Source organism: Heptranchias perlo, chromosome 19, assembly GCF_035084215.1.
Source record: "Heptranchias perlo isolate sHepPer1 chromosome 19, sHepPer1.hap1, whole genome shotgun sequence".
Lineage (NCBI taxonomy): Eukaryota > Metazoa > Chordata > Chondrichthyes > Hexanchiformes > Hexanchidae > Heptranchias > Heptranchias perlo.
In genome coordinates, this window is record NC_090343.1 from 3358405 (window position 1) to 3371228 (window position 12824).

General features: G+C 46.3%; 1 protein-coding gene and 1 long non-coding RNA gene across 2 annotated transcripts in view; one reads left to right on the forward strand and one right to left on the reverse strand.

Moving 5' to 3' along the window:
* Positions 1 to 12606, reverse strand: part of LOC137335083 (uncharacterized) — an 81044-nt gene extending 68438 nt beyond the window's left edge. The window contains exon 1 of the long non-coding RNA XR_010966326.1: positions 12507 to 12606. This is a non-coding gene — a long non-coding RNA (uncharacterized lncRNA). The remainder of the gene's footprint in view (positions 1 to 12506) is intronic.
* Positions 1 to 12824, forward strand: part of LOC137335082 (potassium voltage-gated channel subfamily KQT member 2) — a 133689-nt gene that overhangs the window by 47655 nt on the left and 73210 nt on the right. The gene's annotated exons all lie outside the window — the stretch shown is intronic.

Sequence of the window (12824 nt, forward strand, 5' to 3'; positions counted from 1 at the left end):
CCAGAAGACGGCACCTCCGACAGTGCAGCACTCCCTCAGTACTGGCACTGGAATGTCAGCCAAGTCTCTGGAGTGGGACTTGACCCCACAAACTTCTAACTCAGAGGTGAGAGTGCTACCCACTGAGTCACGGCCGATAACCTTTAGTGAACACAATATTTATTCCATAAGTAAGTGAGATCACGTGACTCTCCAGCAATTATTTTTTTAAAATTGAGACATTTGGGTGAAGGGCCGAAGTCTACATTGGAAGACCACATCAAGTTCAACAGAATGGGGGGAGGGGGAGATAAACCTGAGAGTAGTGACTCTATGTACCACGCTTCTATTTAAAAGCCTGAAGATTGTAGGAAGGCAGGAATGAGGCAGATAAGGACTGTCACAGTTTTGAGATCCTGGATAGAGTGAGTTGAAGCAGGAGACCGTACAATGAATCTTGAATTCAAAGCACAGTGAAGATACAGTGAAGAGGAAGAGTGTATTCCGAGCTTGGAAGCAACAGGAGATGAAAGCAATCACCATAGTTAATTCGATTAAGTTGCCCGTTTTCCTGCTAAATAATTATATTTAGAATTTTAACTTGTGATCAGTTATCATTAGCAGGACAGTAAAAATTGTAAATGAAGTTACTGTGATTCTAAAATATTTCACTCATTAACTAGCAAGCTAAGCTGCGCAGATGGCTCAGTTGAAGGGTGTTCAGGCTGGTGTAGGACGGAGCTGTACTCCCACGGACGTCCCCAGCTCAACCCCTGGGCTGTGCTGAGTTAGCTGATCTCATCTGCTGTCATGGTAGGGGGTGCTACAGGACGCAATGTAAAAAAAGAAGTCAGGCAGGGTTCCCGCTCCTGCTCATTGGCACCTGCTTGGATGTTATAGAATCTCACAGCCGTGCTGGCTCTCTGAAAGAGCTGTCCAATTAGTCCCACTCCCCTGCTCTTTCCCCACAGCCCTGTAAACCTTTCCTTTTTGAGTATTTATCCAATTCCCTTTTGAAAGTTAATATTGGATCTGCTTCCACCGCCCTTTCAGGCAGCGCATTCCAGATCATAACAACTCACTGCATTAAAAAAATGTCTTCTCATCTCCCTCTCCCCCTCCAATGGCATTTTTGCCAATTATCTTAAATCTGTGTCCTCTGGTTACCGACCCTCCTGCCAGTGGAAACAGTTTCTCACTATTTACTTTATCAAAACCCCTCATGATTTTGAACACTTCTATTAAATCTCCCCTTAACCTTCTCTGCTCTAAGGAGAACAACCCCAGCTTCTCCAGTCTCTCCACATAACTGAAACCCCTCTTTCCTGGCACCATTCTAGTAAATCTCCTCTACACCCTCTCCAAGGCCTTGACATCCTTCCAAAAGTGTGGTGTCCAGAATTGGAGATTACAGGGGGTGATTTAATAGAAGTGTTTAAAATAACGAAGGCATGCGAGAGGCTAGATAAAGACCAACTGTTTCCATTGGTTGAGGGATCTAGAATAAATTGTACCATAACTTGACATTCCAAATGCTCTGCGCAGCCCCAGAGAATATTATTTTTTTTTTACTGTGACCTGGGTAGTCTGTGTAAAGAGCGATATGTATGGTATGTATTGAGATAGGGAGTGAGGCAGGGCTGAAGGCTAATTGAGAAGTCCTTGACTGGAAGAGGGCACCTTAATATTGGTTCCAACCTTGAACTCCCAGCGTCGTCTTGTTGAACTGTGCATACAGTCATTACTGTTCAGAATGTTCCCCAAAAATCCTTAAGAGGTTTTGTCATTTTTGTTTTTATTTTTCGTACCTGAAAGGGCGGTGGAAGCAGATTCAATAGTAACTTTTAAAAGGGAATTGGATAAACACTTGAAAAGGAGAAATTTGCAGGACTATGGGGAAAGAGCAGGGTGGGGGTGGGGGGGTTAGGACTAATTGAATAGCTCTTTCAAAGAGCTGACACAGACACGATGGGCCGAATGGCCTCCTTCTGTGCGGTATGATTCTTGGGATGTTGCCTATCCCCAGTTGCCCTGAGAAGGTGGTGGTGGGCCTCCTCCTTGAACCACTGCATTCTTTGTAGTGTTTTTTTTGACACAACTGAATGGTTTGCTAGGCCATTTCAGAAGGCAGTTAAGAGTCAATCACGTTGGTGTGAGACTGGAGTCACATTTAGGCCCAGACCGGGTAAGGACGGCAGGTTTCCTTCCCTAATGGACATTAGTGACCCAGTTGGGTTTTTATGACAATCCGACAGCTTCATGGTCACTTTTATTTCCAAACTTTTAAAAACTGAATTCAAATTCTCAAACTGCCGTGGTGGGATATGAACACGCGTTCCCGTTTGTGACCTCGGCATCCTATTTGACCCTGAGATGAGCTTCCGACCCCATATCCTCTCCATCACCAAGACCGCCTACTTCCACCTCCGTAACATCATTTGTCTCTGCTCCTGCCTCAGCTTATTAGCTGCTGAAACCCTCATCTATGTCTTTGTTACCTCTAGACTCAGCTATTCTAATCCTCTCCTGGCCGACCTGCCATCTTCGACATTCTATAAACTTCAGCTCATCCAAAACTCTGCTGCCCGTATCCTAACTCGCACCAAGTCCCGTTCACCCATCACCCCTGTGCTCGCTGACCTACTTCGGCTCCTGATCCGGCAACGCCTCGATTTAAAAATTTTCATCCTTGTCTTCAAATCCCTCCATGGCCTTGCACCTCCCCCTCTGTAACCTCCTCCAGCCCTACAAGATCTCTGCGCTCCTCCAATTCTGATCCCTGCGCATCCCCGATTTTAATCGCTCCACCATTGGCGGCCGTGCCTTCAGCTGCCTGGGCCCTAAGCTCTGGAATTCCCTCCCTAAACCTCTCCGCCTCTCTCTCCTGCTTTAAGACGCTCTTTAAAACCTACCTCTTTGACCAAGCTTTTGGTCACCTGTCCTAATATCTCCTTATGTGGCTCTGTGTGAAATTTTGTTTGATAATCGCTCCTGTGAAGCGCCTTGGGACGTTTTACAACGTTAAAGGCGCTATATAAATGCAAGTTGTTGTTGTTGTTCTCTGGATTATTAGTACCCTCAATAAACAACATAAACAGGGTACTTCACTCCATTGTGTCCTCAGTTGATCAGAAAATAAGTAAATTAGCTCCCTAAAAAACCGAGAATGTATCGCGTTTGAAAGGTGACCTTTCCTTTGTCGTTTTTCAAAGTTGTTTTGATCGTCTGATATTTCAATATGAAATCACTCAGAGCGACAGTAATGTTACTCTTTAGTGTCTGTCCTTCGTAAATCTCAGCGCTTTAAAAGAAAAATAATCTCAGTGATTGTTTCTTGTTTCACTTGGCGTGATTCTTTGACAACCAAATTATTATTTGTTAATATAATTGATGTGCTGTTGCGTTTTTGTATCTTAAGATATGTCAACATAATCAAATTTACCATCGACTCTCAAAACAAGTTTCCCCACAAGAGTTGCATCTTTATTGAAGTGTTGTTTTCGTTGAAGTATTGTTTTTATTGGGTATCTTTCTGCTCCGTTTCTTCTGGTGGTCGCAGGCCGTACAGTGACCATAGCTGAGAGGGCGGGCGGGCGATCTATTTCCAGATGCCCGCCAATACCACTCTTCCCTGGCTAAGCTATAAAATGAGCAAGACTAGCACTCCACCAATTCCTGCCTCTTGCGCAGCCCCCGATTTTAATCGCTCCACCATTGGCGGCCGTGCCTTCAGCTGCCTAGGCCCTGAGCTCTGGAATTCTCTCCCTAAACCTCTCCGCCTCTCTACCTCTCTCTCCTCCTTTAAAACGCTACTTAAAACCTACCTCTTTGACCAAGCTTTTCTAATATCCTGTCCTACTATCTCCTTATATGACTCAGTGTCAAATTTTGTTTGATAATCGCTCCTGTGAAGCGCCTTGGGACGTTTTACTACGTTAAAGGCGCTATATAAATGCGAGTTGTTGTTGTTATAGTTGTAGTTGTAGTAGTATAACACTTCTCTTCCTCCCCACAGTGACCCGTGTATCCTCTGCCATCTGAGTATCTTGGCATGGCTGGCATCAAAGGTGTGAAGAGTTGGACTCCATCCAACCACTATGTGTATGTTCAATTTACACAGCTTCATTAACATAGTGGATAGAGGAATTTCATGTGAACATGTTAACTCTTTCATTGCTAATACATTACACAGGTCATGTCCAGCCCATTTGTGCAAAGAAAAGGTTCTGCTTGACTTTCTTCCTCCTTGTGTCCTCTGGTAATTGAACCCTTCCCAATATTCAACTATTTGCTCAGATCAACTTTGTCGATTCCCTTCGTCAACTTGAAGTTGAACAAGCCTTTGGCTCAGTGGTTGCGTTCCCGACTCTGAGTCAGAAGGTGCAGCATTCAAACCCTCACTCCGGACAGTCCCGGGGAGCGGAGGCCGGAGCTCCGGACAGTCCCGGGGAGCGGAGGCCGGAGCTCCGGGGAGCGGAGGCCGGAGCTCCGGACAGTCCCGGGGAGCGGAGGCCGGAGCTCCGGGGAGCGGAGGCCGGAGCTCCGGACAGTCCCGGGGAGCGGAGGCCGGGGCTCCGGACAGTCCCGGGGAGCGGAGGCCGGGGCTCCGGACAGTCCCGGGGAGCGGAGGCCGGAACTCCGGACAGTCCCGGGGAGCGGAGACCGGAGCTCCAGACCTGAATTCCGGGTTGACATCCAGTGGGATTCCCGTGTCCAGTGAGTGTGGGTGCCCACCCTCATTGTATGGATTGTGGGAGCCCAGAAAGCCCTCCCCGCCCCCCCCCCACCCCCGTATGGGACAAATCCCCCTATCGGCTGGTGTAAAGATGGTTACAGACACGGAAGGAGTATTCACGTCATGGCCTGTCAGACTGTTAATCACCCTGCGAATCCTTCCACTACCTCCCACTGTTCTCCAAGGGAAGAGAGTGAAGATATTTAAACAACAACCCAGGCTGGCACCTATTCCACTCTCGACTGATGAGGGGAGACCTGTGATAGTGGCCAAGTGCAAGATCCTGGCCCTCTGATTTATTTGACTCTTTCCTATTCAACCTTGCACTGCTGCCCGAAATGGAGACGTCTAGCCTCTGCCCAGCACGCTTCTGTACCGTGAGATTAGGACAGTTTTGCGAGATCAGAAATTCCCGTCCACAGCATGCAGGAGAATCGGATCCCACCAAGCAAAGCCACGAGCAGCGGTGAGGGGTAAATTTGGGGGAAAGCAGGGGCGTGGGTGGGGGGGGGGAGAGAACTTTCAGGAACTAGGGGGAATGGGAAAGAAAAGTACCTCTGTTGATATTGGAGAGGGAAAGAAGAGTGTCTCTGGGAACGGGGATGAGGGAGGGATGAATAGTGGCTATGGAAACAATGAGGGGGAAGGGAGAGTGTTTCCATTGTGGGGAGAGGAAGAAGGTTCTTGAATGAACCGGGACAGAGTGCGAAATACTGAGAGAGCTAAAGTCCAGAGTCTGGCACATGGGTCACTGTCCATAGGTGCTGGTTGGGTTAAGCCAATCTTCACTCTTATTCAGAATATAATCTTTGTTACAGTTAATTAAAATGAAACATGAATCTCCAATTCTGTGATTATATGGTTTGCCGTTGAATTAAAGGAGCCATGAAGAATTGATCAACTGTCGGGAAAATTCACTTGGCAGGGCAGGATTAATTTCACTTCACTTTGAAGATTCCCCTTTCAGAGGATGGCTCCAGAACGGGCACAGACAGAAACCAGATCCTGTCCCTAATGAAGTTGCCGCATCTATTGCTAATTACCTAGGCTGCCTAAATTCATTCAGTTTACACTTTGTATTCTCGGTCTGTCTGATCTGTAACCCGTAGAGACCAGGAGCAGGGATTCTATTATTTTACTGTCTTTATTAAGCTGGCGCCTTCAAACCTGTCAGTGTAAAGAACGAGGAAACATTTTGGACGAAGTGAGCAAGATGCTCTCCTGGCCGGCCTCCCACCCTGCACCCTCCGTAAACTTGTGTTCATCCAAAACTCTGCTGCCCGTATCCTAACTTACACCAAGTCCCGTTCACCCATCACCCCACTGTGCTCACTGACCTGCATTGGCTCCTAGTCCGGGAATGCCTCGATTTTAAAATTCTCATCCTTGTTTTCGAATCCCTCCATGGCCTCGCCCCTCTCTATCTCTGTAACCTCCTCCAGCCCCACAATCCTCCGAGATCTTTGCGCTCCACCAATTCCGACCTCTTGCGCATCACCGATTTTAAATGCTCCACCGTTGGCGGCCGTGCCTTCAGCTGCCTCGGCCCCAAGCTCTGGAATTCCCTCCCTAAACCTCTCCGCCCCTCTCTCCTTCTTTAAGACGCTCCTTAAAACCTACCTCTTTGACCAAGCTTTTGGTCACCTATCCTAATATTTCTTAATGTGGCTCGGTGTCGAATTTTGTTTGATAATCGCTCCTGTGAAGGGCCTTGGGATGTTTTACTGTGTTAAAGGCGCTATATAAATGCAAATTGTTGTTGAGAATCTCCGCTGCTTTTTGTAGCTCTGAGGAGAATTTGTTCCGACCGAGGGGGCCTAGCTCACAGCTGTTCGATAAATGGGATCTGGATTAACTTTTTTTTATGGGTTGCTGATTGTTTCACCCGACAGGTGAGTCAGCTGGCGTGATATTAAAAACCATAATTCATCGCACAGAAACGTCACTTTAAACTCTGACTCCGGTATAATTAAGGTTTAAATATTATCAGCACAGACTACACTCCCATTTCAAAGCCTAGTCATACACACACTCACTGTTTCTGTGTGAAATTTTCCCCCTCTATTGCATGTGTGATGTTTAGCTCACATTTGCACAAGTACACACCATGCATGTGAGTTAGAAGATCTGTGTCAGCAGTGGCTCAGTGGGCAGCACTCCCCCTTCTGTGTCTAGAAGGTTGTGGGTTCAGGTCCGACTCCAGAGATTTGAGCACAAGATCTAGGCTGACACTCCCAGTGCAGTACTGAGGGACGACTACATCGTTCAGAGGTGACATCTTTTGGATGAGACATTAGACTGAAGCCCTGTCTACCCTCTTGGGTGGATATATAAGATCCCACAGCACTTTTCGAAGAGGAGCAGGGGAGTTCTGCTCGGTGTCTCGGCCAATATTTACCCATCAACCAACATCGCTAAAACAGATTATCTGGCCATTTATCTCATTGCTGTTGGTGGGATCTTGCTGTGTGCAAATTGGCTGCCATGTTTCCTGCATTACAACAGTGACTACACTTCAAAAGTACTTCATTGGTTGTAAAGCGCTTTGGGACATCCTGAGGTCATGAAAGGCACTATATAAATGCAAGTTTGTTCTTTCTTGATAGTGAGAGCTATAGACTGCAGGAAGATATCAATGGACTGGTCAGATGGGCAGAAAAGTGACAAATGGAATTCAATCATAGAAGTTACAACATGGAAACAGGCCCTTCGGCCCAACATGTCCATGTCGCCCAGTTTATACCACTAAGCTAGTCCCAATTGCCTGCACTTGGCCCATATCCCTCTATACCCATCTTACCCATGTAACTGTCCAAATGCTTTTTAAAAGACAAAATTGTACCCGCCTCTACTACTGCCTCTGGCAGCTCGTTCCAGACACTCACCACCCTTTGAGTGAAAAAATTGCCCCTCTGGACCCTTTTGTATCTCTCCCCTCTCACCTTAAATCTATGTCCCCTCATTATAGACTCCCCTACCTTTGGGAAAAGATTTTGACTATCCACCTTATCCAAGCCCCTCATTAAACAAAACCAACAGTTTTTTTTTAACAATGATCTTTTGTAGTTGCCATTATGAATTGCCTTCCTACTCTTCCTCTGTCTGTTGGTCACCCATTCACTATCTCCCTCAGTAATTTTTATCTGCGGTGTGACCAACTCACTGAACGTGCTATCCACGACTTCCTCAGCATCGCGGATGCCCCAAAGTGAGTCCATCCGCAGCTCCAGAGCCGTCAAGCGGTCAAACAATAGCTGCAGCTGGACACACTTCCCGCAGGTGAAGGAATCAGGGATACAGGAAGGAGCCCTGAATTCCCACATCTCAATCTAGAGAAGTGTGAGGTAATGCATTTGGGGAGGGCAAACAAGGCAAGGGAATACATAATAAATGGGAGGATACTGATAGGTGTAGAAGAAAAAGGGACCTTGGAGTGCATGCCCACAGATCCCTGAAGGTAGCAGGACAGGTAGATAAGGTGGTTAAAAAGGCATATGGAGTGCTTTCCTTTATTAGCTGTGGCATAGAATATAAGAGCAGGAAGGTTATGCTAGAACTGTATGTTCATTGGTTAGGCCACAGCATGAGTACTGAGTACAGTTCTGGTCACCATATTATCGGAAAGATGTGATTGCACCAGAGAGGGTACAGAGCGGATTTACGAGGATGTTGCCAGGGCTGGAGAATTTTAGCTATAAGGAAAGATTGGATAGGCTGGGGTTGTTTTCTTTGGAACAAAGGATGCTGAGGAGAGATTTAATTGAGGTGTATAAAATTATGACGGGACTAGATAGAGTGGATAGGAAGGACCTATTTTCCTTAGCAGAGGGGTCAGTGACCAGGGGGCATAGATTTAAAGTGATTGGTAGAAGGATTAGAGGGGAGCTGAGAAATATTTTCACCCAGAGGGTGGTGGGGGTCTGGAACTCACTGCCTGAAAGGGTGGTAGAGGCAGAAACCCTCAACTCATTTAAGGAGTACCTGGATGTGCACCTGAAGTGCTGTAACCCACAGGGCTACAGACCAAGTGCTGGAAAGTGGCATTAAGCTGGATAGCTCTTTTTCGGCTGGCACAGACACAATGGGCCGAATGGCTTCCTTCTGTGCCGCAACTTTCTATGATTCTTCTTTCCAACCCATGTAGGTCAGCGAGCACAGGGGGTGATGGGTGAAGGGGGACTTGGTCCGAGTTAGGATACAGGCAGCTGAATTTTGGATGAGCTGAAGTTTACGGAGAGTGGAAGGTGGAAGGCCGGCCAGGAGAGTATGATCAGATGGAAATTTAGTCAGCTGCAAACTGATGTAAAGTGCAGGGTCCCAGCAACTGGAGTCGGCTACAGTCTGTGGCAATGTTTGAAGCATTGACCTGGATCGTGCACCGACTTGTAACTGACACCATAATCATAAGTGAGGAAATAGGAGAAGTGGACCAGGAGGAGCGGGTTTCCCCACAGCAACCTGTGCGGTCCGTCAGCTGCCAATCTGTGCTGAAAGTCTGCGCTTTCCATTGGACAGAAAGGCGGGGGAGGCGTTACTGACAGGCGGATGGAGAGAAACATCATGTCTTCCAAGCTAAGCAGGGAGGGGAGCAGCCAGTAGGGGAATTTCAGTTGGTAAATCTGATCAGTGTGATGCTGGCGGAGATTGCAAGGAAACAATACTTCTTGTTTGAGAGCAATATTAACTCCCCCACCCCGCGTTCTCTCCCCCTCCACTTTGCCATATCATTTTTATATATTATTGAAAAACTGTAGAGTTCCCTAAGTTTGCGTTTGTGTGAATATATGGATTTCATAGGAACAGGAGGAGGCCATTCAGCCCATCGAGCCTGCTCCACCATTGAATTATTGGCTGATCTGTACCTCAACTCTACCGGTCTTTGCTCCATATCCCTCGATACTCTTACCCAAGAAAAATCTATCGATCTCAGTTTTGAAAGCTCCAATTCACCCCCAGTGTCCACAGCCTTTTGGGGAGAGAGTTCCAGATTTCCACTACTCTTTATGTGAAGAAGTGCTTCCTGACATCACCCTTGAACGGCCTGGCTCTAATTTTAAGATTGTGCCCCCTTGTTCTGGATTCCCACCACAGGAAATAGTTTATCCGTATCTACCCTATCAAAACCCTTTATACTTCAGACCCTATTTCTGTGTATATCTGTGTATATTTTTAAGTATCTGTATATCTGTGTGTGTGTATATCTTTTGGGGGGGGGGGTGTTGGTGTGTGTATATGTGTATGGGGTGTGTGTGTATATGTGTATGGGGGTGTGTGTGTATATGTGTATGGGGGGGTGTGTGTATATGTGTATAGGGGTGTGTGTGTATATGTGTATAGGGGTGTGTGTGTATATGTGTATGGGGGTGTGTGTGTATATGTGTATGGGGGGTGTGTGTATATGTGTATGGGGGGTGTGTGTATATGTGTATGGGGGGTGTGTGTATATGTGTATGGGGGGTGTGTGTATATGTGTATGGGGTGTGTGTGTGTATGGGGTGTGTGTGTATGTGTGTATGGGGTGTGTGTGTGTGTGTGTATGGGGTCTGTGTATATGTATCGGTATGTGTTTGGTGTGTGTGTATGGGGTCTGTGTATATGTATCGGTATGTGTTTGGTGTGTGTGTATGGGGTCTGTGTATGTGTATCGGTATGTGTTTGGTGTGTGTGTATAGGTTGTGTGTAATAATCCCAGTATGTCTGGATTAATGTGTGAGCATTTATTGGGACACTGGGACACTAAATCTAATGTTCCCAATTAATGTTTTCAAGGGGAATTAATTCTAAGTGTTGAAGCTGAGATAAGCAGCAGAGCTGTGAGTGCATCCAAGAGGCAGTCCTGCTCTCAGTAACACGGAGATATGTATTACAGAGATCTGACTCGTGACCGACAGCTCACTGGGATTAAACTCTGAGGGCGAATTGACATTTACAGACCAGTACTTAGGGTGAGTGAAAAATAAATTCATTGGAGGTAAAAAAAAATAGCCCGAAATGCAAAGGAAGAGCATGGAAAGAGATGGCTAATTCCAGAGTTAGATTAATTACATGAGAGCTCCTGCCCCCTGTAGCCCGCTGTTGTTGCATTGTGATCTTGCGCTCTACACACTCCTGTTTAATAAATTACAAACCTCATTAAAAATCACCAATTGAAAAGGTTTAGCACGCTCCTGCTCTGCAGCTGGTAACCATGGTGATGAATGAAGATTAATTCCGGCCTTAACTCTGATTCACATAGGGCCCATTTGGGCTGAATTCAGGCCATATTTGTGATGTTTTGCATTGTCCCAGATGCAGTGCACTGAGAATCAGGCAAATAAAGCAAAACAATTCGAATACTGGTGCAAAAAGCAATCAGAAAGACTAATGAAATGCTGGCCTTGATCTCAAGGGGATTGGAACACAAAAGTGAGGAAGTGATGCTTCAGTTGTACAGAGCCTTGATCAGACCCCATCTGGATTCTGTGTTCAGTTCTGGGCACCGCCCCTCAGGAAGGATATATTGGCCATGGAGGGGGTGCAGCGCAGATTCACCAGAATAGGGCTTAAAAGCGCAAACTATGAAGACAGGTTGCAAAAACTTGGCTTGTATTCCCTTGAGTTAAGAAGGTTGAGGGGTGATCTAATCAAGGTCTTCAATATGATGAATGGATTCGACAGGGTAGATACAGAGAAACTATTTCCTCTGGTGGGGGGAATCCAGGACAAGGGGGCACAATCTTAAAATTTAGAGCTAGGCCCTTCAGGGGTGAAATCAGGAAGCACTTTTTCACACAAAGGGTAGTGGAAATCTGGAACTCTCTTCCCCCAAAAGACTTTGATTGCCTTGGCAACGGGCAGTTGGAAAGACTATCTGTAATCACCAGGTATTGTTCTGTGATTTATAAATGCGAAAGGTTCGAGGATTTCTTGACATTCACCTGAGGAAGGAGGAAGCCTCCGAAAGCTTGTGATTTTCAAATAAAATTGTTGGACTATAACTTGGTGTTGTAAAATTGTTTACAATTGTCAACCCCAGTCCATCACCGGCATCTCCACCCCAAAAGACTGTGAATGTTGGGGGTCAATTGGAGTTTTCAGGACGGAGATCGATAGATTTTTGTTAGCCAAGGGATATGGAGCTGTGGAACTGTACCCCAGTGAGAGCTGATATCTCAGGGAGAGTGAGAAAATTGGTTTTAAAAAAAATATTCAAATCCATTTCAATAAAGGGTCAAGTCCAATAAAGTGATCTGCTTATTTTCAAATGAAAGTTTGTTGTACTTATGAAGATGAGTTCATTCCAAGCTGTTAGTTTGAGGTCTTGTAGTTTGAACAGAAGGCTGCTGGGTAATCAGGACCAGCGAACAGCTGTCCCCGGGTCTCTGTCTCTCTCTCTCTTAGCCCGGGGTGTCACAGTCAGGAGTCCGTGATGCTGCTTTATCACGACCAAGCTGCCAACCAGTTTTATGCCTGACAGCAAGTGTTGGCAAAGGCTGTGGGGCTAAACTAGGCCTGAGAATCTGGAGAGCGGGGCAGGCAGTCTGGAGAACTCCTGCTGTGGAGAATGGTCCTGTCCTACACAGTGCGAGAATAAATCAAATCATTATCAGCATGTAGGAGAAGGTGCTGAAGATTCAGAATCACTCCATACCCAGCAGTTAGACATCGATTACTCAGAGAGGGAAGTTCCTCCAGGGAAACAATTTGACCAGGAATTTCCCATTTTGGGAAATCCTCCACAACCATTTACTCTCCCGAAGGAGGTGAATAATCACCGGATAACCCGATCAGGAAATAAATCTGTGGAACTCACCTCACCTCTGAAGACAATGTAGTGAGGCTCTAGTATAACAACTCGTGTTACAGTGTCGTGTTACGGTGTCTCGCTGCCGTCTCGCACTACAGTCTGGTATTACGGTCTCACATTAAGAGCGAGCAGGAGAGTGGGATTAGATAAGTTAACTTTTAACGTTTAGACTAGTAGACTTTGATCATGCCTTGAGACGTTTCTCTATCTTAAAGGCACTACATAAATACAAGTTGTTGTCGTCCGCATTGTCACCTCATGGGAAAAATCACTGACTTGATTGGCTCAGGGTTTTGTTTCTGGGCTGGAACAGGCCATGAAGCC